This window comes from Oncorhynchus mykiss, chromosome 9 (genome assembly GCF_013265735.2).
Source record: "Oncorhynchus mykiss isolate Arlee chromosome 9, USDA_OmykA_1.1, whole genome shotgun sequence".
Taxonomy (NCBI): Eukaryota; Metazoa; Chordata; class Actinopteri; order Salmoniformes; family Salmonidae; genus Oncorhynchus; species Oncorhynchus mykiss.
The window spans coordinates 34,294,301-34,308,724 of NC_048573.1; the positions used below are offsets into that span (position 1 = coordinate 34,294,301).

Consider the following 14,424-nt stretch of genomic DNA (forward strand, 5'->3'; position numbering starts at 1 on the left):
ACCCCCAAGCTGACAAGGTACAAATCTGTCGTTCTGCCCCTGAACAGGCAGTTAACCCACTGTTCCTAGGCCGTCATTGAAAATAAGAATTTGTTCTAAACTGACTTGCCTAGTAAAATAAAGGTAAAATAATCTTGGCCAGGTCGCAAATGAGAACTTTTTCTCAACTAGCCTACGTGGTTAAATAAAGGTGAAATAAAAAAAACTTGTGCCCAAGGGGGTGCTAAAAACAGCCAAATAGCATTGCGCCTCTTATCAGAATGCTAATCAAATTAGCACAATGTTGAATTTCCATGGAGGCTGTTAGCATATTTAGCTAGCGAGCACAAAGACATGCTATCCAGCTGTAATTTGTGTGTTGTGGGAGATACTGTATTGTTGAGCTTGTACATTTTACAAGCGAATGTGAAGGAGATTTAAAAATGAATGTTTATGCATGCTTGTCTGAAGGAAGAACAGTACTGGCTCTGAAGCTGCATGTGTACAGGGTGTCTGGAGTTGCAACGGCCCTGCCTGCTCTGCTTGGCGCAGAACTCAAGAGTGGCAGGTGTACAGAACTCATCCAAAGGGCTTTGACTTCTCAAACACGGCAGAACGCTTACAATATATGATTCCCAGTCACCTTATTAATTAAAAAAGTCAGATAGTGGTCGCATTAACTCGCTAGCTGAAGCATAATTTTTTTTTATGCATGAAAGAGTGCATCAGGAACCCAAAGCTGTATTGAGATTGAATTAAAAGAATGTCAGCCAAGTTTAATTTAACCATTTTCTCCCACTTCTTGCCACTGGACTTCAGCTCATCACCACATTTGGTGGTGAGTGGAAGTTCTAAACGGATGCTTCAGATTTGTACTCCCCGTGACGTGTCTGGGTTTCCCCTTTTTGTCTGTGGTACTTTGAATCAAATGTTAGCCTACATAATCAGCAACCTGAAATGTCCCATAATAAAGTTTTTGAATGTCAATGATTTACAGAAGTTTTAGTACGAAGTCACTGCACATTTTCTAATTGATTTTACTTTTCTTTCCCACAGGGCTCATCTCGGACGTGAGTATTGCCAATGCTAACAGATGGTATATGCCATGAATTGTAAGGAAGCTGCAGAGAAGGTTGTCTTGTCATGGTCGCGATTCACCTCAGCTGGCCAAACTACTCTACTGGAGACCCTGAAGGCATTCAGTCCTATGTCAGATGACCTTTTTGACAGTGAAAAGGAACTGGCCACTTTTATTGAGGGACTCAAAGATGAAGGTCACAAGCCTACTGTACTTAAAAGTAAGGATGTCTATGGTTACAGGTCTTGTACTTCAGTACTCAGGCCTTTAGTAAAGACGCAGAGTACTCTGGACATTGCTACCTCAAAGGTTAAAAAGACTGGCAAAAGGAAGAGTCGAAAACCCCTGGACAAGAACACTGAAATCAACTATGCTTTGTTAAGTGCAGCAGCGAAAGTCGTCCTGAAGAATCAACCCAAGATTCTTTTGACAAATCTGTCAAAGGAGTCTCTCAAACAGACGGTCCTCTCAAAACCACCGGACTTGGCTGTTGGCCCTGTCCAGATGCAGTCATACATAAGACTGACAAACATAATTGGACCCTCTACAGGCCACACAGCAAGACTGCAGTTCCACACAGGTGTGGTCAGAAGAGGTAACGGTACCCAACTCTCATCGGCCACCATCTCTAACAGGGACACAAGCACTGCATTTGGAAGGTACCGGAAACTCCGAAAAATCAGTCACTTTGAGGAGAGTGAACTTTGTGCCTTGCCCAGTCAATATCATTGGAGTCCCTGTTCCTGCCATGCTGCACAACGACCGGTTTTTGAAGGAATGCAACAGAATGCCTTGCTGGAGGGACCAGAAAATGAGAAGGACTGATGAGGCTGAGGACTAACTCTGTGAAGAGGCCCAGAAAAGGGGTCTGGCTGGTCAAAGAGCAGGAAGACCTCTGACTGAGCCAGAGCAACCGGAGGTTCGAGGTGAAGGTTGACTCAATCATTGACAAGGTGAGGTAAGCCCAGAAGATCCTTCGAGGTCACCGGTCAGAGATTCGACCACTTATTGCCTACCCAATGTGAACGGCCGTCAAGAGTCTTATTCCTTTTGTCCTCCATGTACATGTTCAAACAAGTTTCAGTTACATCTCAAATCGAGACGGTGCTTTGTCTTGGCTGTGCTCAGTTTGGGAGGATTGGGATTGTTTGGGATACTTTTCTGAGATTGGGAAAAATAATATTTATGTTCAATATATGTTTACATAAGAGGATGCTGGTGTATTACCTAAACATCCAAAAATCTGGTTTGTTTTGTCTAACACTGCACATAGTATAGGCCACCCCTTGACTGATAAGGGAAGGAATGGATAAGTGGTGAGTTGAACCTACAGTGTGTGTGTAATGTTATATATATTCTTCTTTTGAACCATTATGAAATGTAATTTTCTTCTGTTTTATAAATGATACACACATCTTTGACAATGAAGTCATGTATAACTATGCAGCATTCACTTGCTAGAATATTACAGCTATTTTATATACATTTCTAGTCATGTCATTACTGTATTTTGGATAATTGGGTCCATTCAAATAGTGTTTTCTTTTTTTTTTTTTTTTTTTTTTTTTTTTTTTCATGTGTTATGAAGGTAGTTTTGTTTTTGGATGTGATAAGTTAAGAGCTCCTATACATCTGTTAAAGGATGCATATGGAACAGGGCAAACAACAACCACAGCGTAGCCTATTCACAACCAATACTGCCCTATCAAGCTAAAAAGGCAGTAACTGGTCAAATGAGCTGTTTATTTTTTTCCTTCATGAAATACATGTGGACAAGTATCCTGCCTCTTGTGTTTTGGAGAAAGTGAGGGTCATGTTAGCAGTTACTGTGAAACAAGGTAAATAAAAGCCATCTTTCTCAGTTCTACACTATGAGCAGTTAGTGCCTTTTTTTTGCTTTGTAGGGCAGAATAGTAATCTTATTTCTCCTAATTAAAAAAATAAAAAGCTACCTTTTTTTTATTTGCATTTGCATAGACATTAAAAAACATTTGGTTTCCTGCCAATTACGCGTGCCAGCACTCGATAAACTTGTGGAGTAGTACTCGATGCGTAGCACTGCAAACAGTGCAGCATTTTAGAGCTATCCTATGGAGAGAAATTGCAACAATGTTCTGACACTAGCGCAGTAATCAAATTACATGTCACAATGTTTTGATTAATTTACAGATGTCGATAGTGATGACAGGGTGATTTGCATAATATAGACTTTGCTGAAATGTGTTGATCATAACAGCTGTAATATAACCAGTAATTTTGTAATAAAATATGAGACGCTGGGATGAATTGATCAGGGGTATGTTCATTCAACAAATAACCCGTTTCTTGTACAAATCAATGCCCATACGTCCAAAAGGCTACTGACTGGGAGTGTAGTCATAAGGTCTGAATGCTAACTGCCACAATCTCATATTAGAAAACATGCCATGGTCTCTGCATATAAAACTCCGAGCATATTATTCAAGCCATTATTGAGGGTACAGAACAGCACACGAATAAGGCAGCAAGAGAGAGGGAAGTTAGCAGCCCATGGGACCACCAGGTGAATAGGTGCATGCATTTTCCACCTATCAAAACCCTGCTAACAACAAATGTTCCCACACCTTCAGAGCAAGTTCCCTTAAGAGTCTACCGTTTTCATAGGAATGTTCCAGTGGAGTGCAAGGACTGTTTCCAAGAGACCAGTCCGTTAATGTCAAACACAATTTACCCAGAACGTGGTTACCATGTTCACTGAATATTCAATGTTCTAGATACGTTTTCTAAGGGTTGGGAGAATATTCCAATGTCCCACCAAACATACACAGAACATGGCAAACTCTAAAATATGAATGTTCTAGACACGTTTCATTGTAACGTTGCCAGAACATTTGTGTCAGTTGTCCGGAAGTCTCCTGATGATCCCAAAGAAACATTCTCCAAAACATTTGTTTCATCATTACACGTCACCCCATGTTACTGTGGCCGAGCCCATCAAGATTCTGATATTTGAACCACCGATCCATTAACTCCCAACCTCTTGGTTCACGGCATTCCTATCATCCTGCTACACCACCATGTCTGTCAATCGTGTTAATCTGACTGTTCTCTGACTTGATTACTTATTTTAGGGATTTTTGTGTAGTTGTCTAATGTTGGTGGGGCATATGACCCTGTTTTTAATGTTGTAGTTTGAGTATTTTTAACAGAGCTGAGAGTTACTTAAGTGCATTCACCCTATTATTTACACCTAGACTGTTTCACATGTACACAAGTGCTGAGGGTTTGGGTTTGCTTGTGGACAGGGCCTTACTATACTGGCCCAATAAGCACATGTCCTAGGGATATCCCTTATTGGAGAGTGGTTAGTGTGTTTGTCATTGGTGCTGGTGGCATGGGTTCGAGACCCACACTACTCTCTCATTCTTAGCAATATATGTTAATGTAATTATTTGACCTTACTGATCTAATTAAAATCAGTTTCTCATTGAAAGATGTGAATCTGTAGGATTACCTCTTGAGCACATATCAGTATTTATTAATTCTATATAGCTGAGCATCTCTCCAATGTTTTCTTGAAATGCACTTTGAAGTAAATTTCAGCTCGGACTCAGGGATGGCTAACCCAGGAGATCCCTTCAATCTCCATAGAGTTAGGTAAATCTGCTTTTAGTTTTTTTTGCACCTCGTGATCTCAAAGTTTTCATAAAGTTTGGATTTGGTGCCTCCAGCGCACCGCTGTCACTCAATCCAAGTGTCTGGGTTTTTGCTCCTTCCTTGTACTTGATGTATTAAGGTCTCTAATTAGTAAGGAACTAATTAGAGACCCACACCTGGTTGTCTAGTGCTTAATTGAAAGGAAAAACCTGCAGACACTAAAGCCTCCATGGATTAAAATATGCCTATTAGCAAACGCTTTAATCCAAAGCGATTTAGTCTTGCGTGAATATATTTTGCATACAGGTGGTCCTGGGAATCAAACCCTCAATCCTGGCATTGCAAGTGCAATGGTGTACCAATTGAGCTACCGAGGACTATGAGTTTGACACCTCTGCTCTAGGGCAATTCAGGTGGATGTTAAAGGGACTTTTTACTGAATGTTTGTTTTATATGGATGTGCTTTGCTTTTCGTGTTTTATTTGTGTGTGTGTGTGTGTGTACAGTGTATTCGGGAAGTATTCAGACCCTTTAACTTTTTCCACATTCAGTTAATTTTCAGACTTATTCTAAAATGGATTAGTGTTTTTCCTCAAGCTACACGGTACCCCATAATGACAGCCCAATTTTTTTTTTTTTTGTGCACATTTATTAAAAATATTACATTTACATAAGTACTCAGTTCTTTGTTAACGCACCTTTTTGGAAGTGATTACAGCCTCAAGTCGTCTTGGGTATGACGCTGCAAGCTTGTTACACCTCAATTTGGTGAGTTTTCCCATTTTTCTTATCAGATCCTCAAGGTCTGTCAGGTTGGAAGGGAAGCGTCGCTACACAGCTATTTTCAGGTCTACAGATATATATGATTGGTTTCAAGTCCGGGCTCTGGTTGGACCACTTGAGGACATTGAGACTTGTCCCAAAGCCAATCCTGCGTTGTCTTGGCTGTGTGCTTAGGGTCGTTGTCCTGTTGGAAGGTGAACCTTCGCCCCAGTCTGAGGTCTTGAGCGCTCTGGAGCAGGTTTTAATCAAGGATATCTCTGTATTCTCTATTAATCTTTCCCTCAATCTCCCAGTCCCTGCCGCTTAAAAACATCCCCACAGCATGATGCTGCCACCATGCTTCACCATAGGGATGGTGCCATGTTTTCTCCAGAAGTGACGCTTAGCATTCAGGCCAAAGAGTTTCATCAGACCAGACAATATGGTTTCTAGTGGTCCGAGAGTCCTTTACGTGCCTTTTGGTAAACTCCAAGTGGGCTTTCATGTGCTTTTTACTGAGTTGCTTCCGTCTGACCACTCTACCGTAAAGGCCTGATTGGTGGAGTGCTGCAGAGATTGTTGTCCTTCTGGAAGGTTCTATCTCCACAGAGGTGTTCTGTCAGAGTGACCATTGGGTTCTTAGTCACCTCCCTGACCAAGGCCCTTGTCCCCGATTGCTCAGTTTGGCCGGGCAGCCAGCACTAGGAGGAATCTTGGTGGTTCCAAACTAATTCCATATGAGAATGATGGAGGCCACTGTTCTTGGAGACCTTCAATGCTGCAGAAATGTTTTGGTACCCTTCCCCAGATCTGTGCCTCGACACAATCCTGTCTCGGAGCTCTACGGACAATTCCTTTGATCTCATGGCTTGGTTTTTGCTCTGACATGCACTGTCAACTGTGGGACCTTACAGCGACAGGTGTGCCTTTCCAAATCATATCCAATCAATTGAATTTACCACAAGGGCTTCCTGAGTGGCACAGTGGTCTACGGCACTGCATCGCAGTGCTAGAGGCGTCACTAGAGATCTGCGTTCGATCCCGGGCTGTGCTGCAGCCGGCTGCAACCAGGAAACCCATGATGCGGCGCACAATTGGCTCAGCTTCGTCCAGGTTAGGGGAGGGTTTGGCCGGCTGGGATGTCCTTGTCCCATCGCACTAGCGACTTCTTGTGGCGGCCGGACGCATGCACGCTGACTTCGGTCACCGGCTGTACGGTGTTTCTACCGACACATTGGTGCAGCTGGCTTCTGGGTTAAGCGAGCATGTGTCAAGAAGCAGTGCGGCTTGGCGCAGTTGTTTCGGGCGCATGGCTCTCGACCTTCGCCTCTTCTGAGTCCCATTGCTGCAACTTCTGTACGGACAAGACTGTAACTATCAATTTGGATATCACAAAATTGGGGAGAAAAGGGGTGAAGTACCAACAGTCAAAAGAAATTATAAATAAATGCATTTACCAACAGGTGGACTCCAATCAAGTTGTCGAAACATCTCGAGGATGATCAATGGAAACATGATGCACCTGAGCTCAATTTCAAATCTCATAGCAAATGGTCTGAATAGTTATGTAAATTAGGTTTTTCTGTTTTTAATTTTTAATACATTTGCAAACATTTCTAAAAACCACTTTTTTCGCTTTGTCATTATGGGGTATTGTGTGTAGATTGAGGGGGGTTTAAAAAAAATCCTGTTTCTAGAATAAAGCTGTAACAAAATGTGGGAAAATTCAAGGGGTCTGAGTACTTTCCGAATGCGCTGTACATAGTATAATTGTTTATTGATATTTGACAGGTCATTGTAAATAAGAATGTGTTCTTAATTGTTTTACCTGTATAAAGGTGAAATAAATGTGAACTCAAACTTTTTATGATAGTGATTCAGGATTGACATTAAAACAGGCTGAAATACCCCACCAACATTAGACCTCTATACAGAAAGCCCTAAAATTGTGTCATCAACGAGAGTGCAGAGCAAACTTCAAACAGGATGCACACCCCACGGAGCACACGGTAAGATCAGTGACATTTTTGTTTTGATGTTAAGGTTATAACATTTTCATAAATAATGCATTGTGACGTAAATGTGCATACTATGTACTGGTGCATAAAATAAAGTTTCCCATAATAGGTTTCAATTTTGTAATTGTCTTTTTTTTATCTCGCTTTACCAACCATAGCTAGCTGAAGTAAGACTGGAGTAGCTAAAGTGGGGCTGTCTTTTTTCATTTTTTTTTATTTAACCTTTTTAAGGCAAGTCAATTAGGAACAATTTCTTATTTACAATGACAGGCTACACTGGTCAAACCCTAACGACGCTGGGCCAATGGTGCGCCACCCTTTGGGAATAACATCACGGCCGGTTGTGATGCAGTCCAGGATCGAACCAGGGTCTGTAGTGACAACTCTAGCACTGAGATGCAGTGCTTTGGACCGCTGCGCCACACAACTGACGCTTGTCCAACTTTGGGGCAATAAAGACTGGGTTGGCTTAGATTTTTGACAACATGTAAACTTTTGTCTCCAATGTTTATTGAAAACATACATTTGCACAATGAGACCTTGTCTCTTAAATACATCATTAAAGTTGTTGGTTAGCTGGCTAGTGAATTTGAGCCATATTTGCATTTACAGTGCCTTGCGAAAGTATTCGGCCCCCTTGAACTTTGCAACCTTTTGCCACATTTCAGGCTTCAAACATAAAGATATAACATTTTATTTTTTTGTGAAGAATCAAGAACAAGTGGGACACAATCATGAAGTGGAACAACATTTATTGGATATTTCAAACTTTTTTAACAAATCAAAAACTGAAAAATTGGGCGTGCAAAATTATTCAGCCCCCTTAAGTTAATACTTTGTAGCGCCACCTTTTGCTGCGATTACAGCTGTAAGTCGCTTGGGGTATGTCTCTCAGTTTTGCACATCGAGAGACTGAAATTCTTTCCCATTCCTCCTTGCAAAACAGCTCGAGCTCAGTGAGGTTGGATGGAGAGCATTTGTGAACAGCAGTTTTCAGTTCTTTCCACAGATTCTCGATTGGATTCAGGTCTGGACTTTGACTTGGCCATTCTAACACCTGGATATGTTTATTTTTGAACCATTCCATTGTAGATTTTGCTTTATGTTTTGGATCATTGTCTTGTTGGAAGACAAATCTCCGTCCCAGTCTCAGGTCTTTTGCAGACTCCATCAGGTTTTCTTCCAGAATGGTCCTGTATTTGGCTCCATCCATCTTCCCATCAATTTTAACCATCTTCCCTGTCCCTGCTGAAGAAAAGCAGGCCCAAACCATGATGCTGTCACCACCATGTTTGACAGTGGGGATGGTGTGTTCAGCTGTGTTGCTTTTACGCCAAACATAACGTTTTGCATTGTTGCCAAAAAGTTCAATTTTGGTTTCATCTGACCAGAGCACCTTCTTCCACATGTTTGGTGTGTCTCCCAGGTGGCTTGTGGCAAACTTTAAACGACACTTTTTATGGATATCTTTAAGAAATGGCTTTCTTCTTGCCACTCTTCCATAAAGGCCAGATTTGTGCAATATACGACTGATTGTTGTCCTATGGACAGAGTCTCCCACCTCAGCTGTAGATCACTGCAGTTCATCCAGAGTGATCATGGGCCTCTTGGCTGCATCTCTGATCAGTCTTCTCCTTGTATGAGCTGAAAGTTTAGAGGGACGGCCAGGTCTTGGTAGATTTGCAGTGGTCTGACACTCCTTCCATTTCAATATTATCACTTGCACAGTGCTCCTTGGGATGTTTAAAGCTTGGGAAATCTTTTTGTATCCAAATCCGGCTTTAAACTTCTTCACAACAGTATCTCGGACCTGCCTGGTGTGTTCCTTGTTCTTCATGATGCTCTCTGCGCTTTTAACGGACCTCTGAGACTATCACAGTGCAGGTGCATTTATACGGAGACTTGATTACAAACAGGTGGATTGTATTTATCATCATTAGTCATTTAGGTCAACATTGGATCATTCAGAGATCCTCACTGAACTTCTGGAGAGAGTTTGCTGTACTGAAAGTAAAGGGGCTGAATAATTTTGCACGCCCAATTTTTCAGTTTTTGATTTGTTAAAAAAGTTTGAAATATCCAATAAATGTCGTTCCACTTCATGATTGTGTCCCACTTGTTGTTGATTCTTCACAAAAAAATACAGTTTTATATCTTTATGTTTGAAGCCTGAAATGTGGCAAAAGGTCGCACAGTTCAAGGGGGCCCAATACTTTCGCAAGGCACTGTATATACCTATGTTATGTTCCCCAGTTTCTGTTTTGTGGTTTGTGTATTTGCATGTATATATTTCAGGAAATGGCTTCTGAAATTCTCCCCAAGCAGCTGATTGGTCGGCCCCATCGATGATTAGAGCTGACCCCGCCTCCTCATCAAGTTACAGCTGTATCCGATTAGACTCCTTCTGAAGCTATATAAAAGCCAGTGTTCTGTTATTCAAAAGAAAGAGGATTGCTGAGAGAACAGGTTTGATGGCTGAGGGTTATAGAATGTTGATGGCTGAGGGTTATAGAATGTTGATGGCTGAGGGTTATAGCATGTTGATGGCTGAGGGTTATAGTATGTTGATGGCTGAGGGTTATAGCATGTTGATGGCTGAGGGTTATAGCATGTTGATGGCTGAGGGTTATAGCATGTTGGTTGTTGCTAACAGAGTTGGTATGTACGGTGTTAGATTGCTGAGAGAGAGGAGGCTGATGGCTATGTATTATGTTGGTTGTGCTCAGCGGGAGATAACTAGTATGTCCTGTGTTTTTGGTGTTGCGCAGAGGTATAATTTGTTGGCAGTATTTTGTAGCCGTCCTACTAAGGTATGTCTACGACAAAAGGACTGTTTTAGATTTGTGAAATTGTTTGTATTATTCTACTTCATTTGTTCCCAGGGGGGAAGGGGAAGGCACATGGGGAGTGCTTAGGCAAGAGGCCTGCGGGCATACATATACCCGTAGTACATACTGTCTATGCACACTAGGTAAGACCTGGGTGGCCACCCCCTGTATTTTGGTTAGTGCACCAGGTGGTGCTAAGTTAGATAAGTACTGGGTAGGCAGGTTATATAGGGAAGGGGGCTTTGACATTTATTTCTTTGCTTTGGTTCTGTCCAGCCCCTTTTCCCCATATTACTGTGTGAAGCAATGATTAAAACATTCCCAAACCAGAAACTGTGGATTGATGGCAGCATTCGCGTGAAACTGAAAGCTCGAACCACTGCTTTTAACCAGGGCAAGGTGACCGGCAACATGACCGAATACAAACAGTGTATTCCCTCCGCAAGGCAATCAAACAAGCTAAGCGTCAGTGTAGAGTCGCAATTCAACGGCTCAGACACAAGAGGTATGTGGCAGGGTCTACAGTCAATCACGGATCAGCCCCGTCGCGGACCAGGATGTCTTGCTACCAGACAGACAAAATAACTTCTTTGCCAGCTTTGAGGACAATACACTGCCACTGACACGGCCCGCAACCAAAACCTGCCGACTCTCCCTCACTGCAGCCGACATGAGTAAAACATTTAAATGTGTTAACCCTCGCAAGGCTGCAGGCCCAGACAGCATCCCCAGCCGTGTCCTCAGAGCATGCGCAGACCAGCTGGCTGGTGTGTTTACGGACATATTCAATCAATCCTTATCCCAGTCTGCTGTTCCCACATGCTCCAAGAGGGCCACCACTGTCCCTGTTCCCAAGAAAGCTAAGGTAACTGAGCTAAACGACTACCGCCCCGTAGCACTCACTTCCGTCATCATGAAGTAATTTGAGAGACTAGTCTACCTGACACCCTAGACCCACTCCAGTTTAATTACCGCCCAAATAGGTCCACAGACGACGCAATCGCAACCCCACTGCACACTGCCCTAACCCATCTGGACAAGAGGGATACCTATGTGAGAATGCTGTTCATTGACTACAGCTAAGCATTTAATACCATAGTACCTTCAACTCGTCATCAAGCCCTGTGACCCTGGGTCTCGACCCCGCCCTGTGCAATTGGATTTCTTGTCAGGCCGCCCCCAGGTGGTGAGGGTAGGTAACATCTCCACCCCGCTGATCCTCAACACTGGGGCCCCACAAGGGTGCGTTCTGAGCCCTCTCCTGTACTCCCTGTTCACCCACGACTGCGTGGACATGCACGCCGCCAACTCAATCATCAAGTTTGCGGACAACACTACAGTGGTAGGTTTGATTACCAACAACGACTAGACAGCCTACAGGGAGGAGGTGAGGGCCCTCGGAGTGTGGTGTCAGGAAAATAACCTCAGTCAATGTCAACAAAACAACCTCAGGAGGGCTGAAGAAATTTGGCTTGTCACCAAAAGCACTCACAAACTTCTACAGATGCACAATCGAGAGCATCCTGTCGAGCTGTATCACCGCCTGGTACGACAACTGCTCCGCCCACAGCCGTAAGGCTCTCCAGAGGGTAGTGAGGTCTGCACAACGCATCACCGGGGGCAAACTACCTGCCCTCCAGGACACCTACACCACCCGATGTCACAGGAAGGCCATAAAGATCATCAAGGACAACAACCACCCGAGCCACTGCCTGTTCACCCCGCTATCATCCAGAAGGCAAGGTCAGTACAGGTGCATCAAGGCAGGGACCGAGAGACTGAAAAACCGCTACCTCAAGGCCATCGAACTGTTAAACAGCCACCACTAACATTGAGTGGCTGCTGCCAACACACTGACTCAACTCCAGCCACTTTAATAATGGAAATTGATGTAAAAATATATCACTAGCCACTTTAAACAATGCTACTTAATATGTTTACATACCCTACATTACTCATCTCATATGTATATGTATATACTGTACTCTATATCATCTACTGCATCTTTATGTAATACCTGTATCACTAGCCACTTTAAACTATGCCACTTTGTTTACATACCCTACATTACTCATCTCATATGTATATACTGTACTCGATACCATCGACTGCATCTTGCCTTTGCCGTTCTGTACCATCACTCATTCATATATCTTTATGTACATATTCTTCATCCCTTTACACGTGTGTGTGTATAAGGTAGTCGTTTTGGAATTGTTAGGTTAGATTACTTGTTGGTTATTACTGCAGTATCGGAACTAGAAGCAGAAGCATTTCGCTACACTCGCATTATCTATTAACCATCTATGTGACAATTAAATTCGATTTGAAGGAATAAATTCCTTGTAAATTGTCAAATCTCTGCCTTTTGTCATCCTTACTCGCACCTACAGTCCCATACCTCTTTCGCTTCACTGGGAGTTGCGTTGTAGCAGGGTACTGCGTTCCCTCTTCATAGAGGCGTGCGTAACAACCTTGTTACGACTTCTGCCGAAGTCGATGCCTCTCCGTGTTTGGCGGTCAACGCCGCCGGTCTCCTGGCCATCGCTGAGCCATTTTTCATTTTCCATTTGTTTTGTCTCCTTTTCCCACACCTGGTTGTCATTATGTGTTGTGTATTTAACCCTCTATCCCCCCCCCCCCCCATGTCTTTGTGGTATTGTTTATTGTAAGTGCTTGTGAACGTTATGTTTGACTGGTGCGCGTCGGGTTATTGTGCCCATACTTTGTTTTTCTAATGCTGTTGGTTATACTATTGAACTGCTCCAGCTATTATCAAGTTCTGCTCTCCAGCGTCTGACTTCCCTGCCACCAGATACGCACCCCTAACACTAGTGTCGTTCATGAGCTGTCACTAGAAGGATATGTATTGTGACTTAAGATATTTGGAAGTTTCTTTCTCATACAGTTGAAGTTGGAAGTTTACATACACCTTTGCCAAATACATTTCAACTCAGTTTTTCAGAATTCCTGACATTTTAACCCTAGTAAAATGTTCCTGTCTTAGGTTCAACCACTTTATTTTAAGAATGTGAAATGTCACAATAATAGTGGCGAGAATAATATATTTCAGCTTTTATTTATTTAATCACATTCCTAGTGGGTCAGAAGTTTACAAACATTCAATTCATTTTTGGTAGCATTGCCTTTAAATTGTTTAACTTGGGTCAGACGTTTCAGGTAGCCTTCCACAAGCTTCCCACAATAAATTGGTTGAATTTTGGCCCATTCCTCCTGACAGAGCTGGTGTAACTGAGTCAGGTTTGTAGGCCTCCTTGCTCGCACATGCCTTTTCAGTTCTGCCCACAAATGTTCTATGGGATTGAGATCAGGGCTTTGTGATGGCCACTCCAATACCTTGACTTTGTTGTCCTTAAGCCAGTTTGCCACAACTTTGGAAGTATGCTTGGAGACCCATTTTGTGACGTAGCTTTAACTTCCTAACTGATGTCTTGAGATATTTCTTCAATATATGCAAAAAAAAAATCTTCCTCGTGATGTCATCTATTTTGTGAAGTGCACCAGTCCTTTCTGCAGCAAAGCAACCCCACAACATGATGCTGCCACCCCCGTGCTTCACGGTTGGGATGGTGTTCTTCGGCTTGCAAGCCTCCCCCTTTTTCCTCCTTGCTGAGTGGCCTTTCAGGTTATGTCGATATAGGACTCGTTTTACTGTGGATATAGATACTTTTGTACCCATTTCTTCCAGCACCTTCACAAGGTCCTTTGCTTTTCTGGGATTGATTTGCACTTTTCGCACCAAAGTACGTTCAAAGTAGATGTCCTAACTGACTTCCAAAACTGTAGTTTGTTCACATGACATTTGTGGAGTGGTTGAAAAATGAGTTTTTTTAATGATGCCAACCTAAGTGTATGTAAACTTCAGACTGTAGCTGTTTAGGCATACTGTTGTAATTTAGGTTACATTTTTAAATCAAATCAAATGTATTTATATAGCCCTTCGTACATCAGCTGATATCTCAAAGTGCTGTACAGAAACCCAGCCTAAAACCCCAAACAGCAAGCAATGCAGGTGTAGAAGCACGGTGGCTAGGAAAAACTCCCTAGAAAGGCCAGAACCTAGGAAGAAACCTAGAGAGGAACCAGGCTATGTGGGGTGGCC

General features: G+C 42.8%; 1 pseudogene across 1 annotated transcript in view; it reads left to right on the top strand.

Moving 5' to 3' along the window:
- Positions 1–3,965, top strand: part of LOC110531954 — a 16,925-nt pseudogene extending 12,960 nt beyond the window's left edge. The window contains exon 2 of the transcript XR_002474782.2: positions 1,036–3,965. The product of XR_002474782.2 is annotated as an uncharacterized LOC110531954 (transcript). The remainder of the gene's footprint in view (positions 1–1,035) is intronic.
- Positions 3,966–14,424: the final 10,459 nt, after the last annotated feature.